The sequence below is a fragment of the Saimiri boliviensis genome, chromosome 14 (genome assembly GCF_048565385.1).
Source record: "Saimiri boliviensis isolate mSaiBol1 chromosome 14, mSaiBol1.pri, whole genome shotgun sequence".
NCBI lineage: Eukaryota > Metazoa > Chordata > Mammalia > Primates > Cebidae > Saimiri > Saimiri boliviensis.
The window spans coordinates 27,167,071-27,169,071 of NC_133462.1; positions in this window are offsets into that span (position 1 = coordinate 27,167,071).

Consider the following 2,001-nt stretch of genomic DNA (forward strand, 5'->3'; position numbering starts at 1 on the left):
CTCACTGCAACCTCCGCCTCCTGGGTTCAGACAATTTTCTTGCCTCAGCCTCCTGAGTAGCTGGGATTACAGGCACGCGCCACCATGCCCAGCTACTTTTTTGTATTTTTAGAGACGGGGTTTCACCATGTTGACCAGGATGGTCTCGATCTCTTGACCTCGTGATCCACCCGCCTCAATCTCCCAAAGTGCTGGGATTACAGGCTTGAGCCACCGCGGACGGCTTGGGAACAATATTCTTTCACCTCCTTGCAGTTTCAAGTCACTGGCAAAAGGAATTACTAGAAATATTTGTTCATAATATTACCAAATAGTATATTGTTACCATTTTTTGCCTACACCCTTGAGTAAGGTGAAATAGGTAGTGGAATATTAACACTTTATTAAATGCACAATTCTCTAAACAATATTAAATAAAAATTTAAAAAATTACATTCACACATAATTTAAAATTATAAAAATATACAATGTTTAAAAATATACAATGTTTTATTACATAACAGTACAATTAGTAAAATGATATAGTACTAATTTCAACTAAAATTTAAAATGCTTTTTTTGGCCAGGCATGGCGGCTCATGCCTGTAATCCCAGCACTTTGGGAGGCCAAGGCTGGTGAATCAAGAAGTCAGGAATTTGAGACCAGTCTGACCAATGTGGTGAAACCCTGGCTTTACTGAAAATACAAAAATTAGCTGGGCGTAGTGGCGCACTCCTGTATTCCCAACTACTCAGGAGGCTGAGGCTGGAGAATCCTTTGAACCCTGGGAGGTGCATGGAGGTTGCAGTGAGCCGAGACTGCACCACTGCACTCCAGTGTGGATGACAGAGAGAGACTCCATCTCAAAAAAACAAACAAAAATAAACTGCTTTTTTCTCACTATAATGCAGAATATTATTCTGAACACCTACCTCATGCACAACCTATGTTAAAAAGAGCCTCTCGGCTGGGTGCAGTGGCTCAAGCCTGTAATCCCAGCACTTTGGGAGGCCGAGGCGGGTGGATCACAAGTTTGAGAGATCGAGACCATCCTGGTCAACATGGTGAAACCCCGTCTCTACTAAAAGTGCAAAAAAATTAGCTGGGCATGGTGGCACGTGCCTGTAATCCCAGCTACTCAGGAGGCTGAGGCAGGAGAATTGCCTGACCCCAGGAGGCGGAGGTTGCGGTGAGCCGAGATCGCGCCATTGCACTCCAGCCTGGGTAAGAAGGGCGAAACTCCGTCTCAAAAAAAAAAAAAAAAAAAAAGAGCCTCTCAACTTAGATATTTATCATTTGTCTTACATTTTAATGTCCTTACCCTTCCATATAAAAGATCATAACAAATGCCGTCCTAATTTAAGTCTCATACAATAGGAATAAAGAGCACGAAGTAATTTGACAGTTGAAATTATGACATTATTCATGTTACAAATCTGTTTTTTAAAAAGTATATATATAGATATATAAATTTTTTTTAGATGAAGTTTTGCTCTTGTTGCCCAGTCTGGAATGCAATGCCATGATCTCAGCTTACCACAATCTCCACCTCCTGGATTGAAGTGATTCTCCTGCCTCAGCCTCCCGAGTACCTGGATTACAGGTGTGTGCCACCATGCTCAGCTAATTTTGTATTTTTAGTAGAGATGGGGTTTCTCCATTTTGATCAGGCAGGTCTCGAACTCCTGACCTCAGGTGATCTGCGTGCCTCAGCCTCCCAAAGTGCTGGGATTACAGGTGTGAGCCACCATGCCCAGCTAAAAGTATACTTTGAATGTAATTATAACTTTTCAAAAAACTTTCTGCATCTTTTACAGTTACATAAAAATGATTTATCTACCAACCTTAGCTCTGGATTAATTTTTATACTCAGCACTCTGATTTACTGTAATGTCTCACTGTCAGTGCCTTAGATATTTTTACTGTAAGTTATCAGATATTTACATAAACTTTGTATTAAAATAGTTTTATATTTACTGCATCTGCAAATATGTGTGTGTACATATATATGTGTGTGTGTA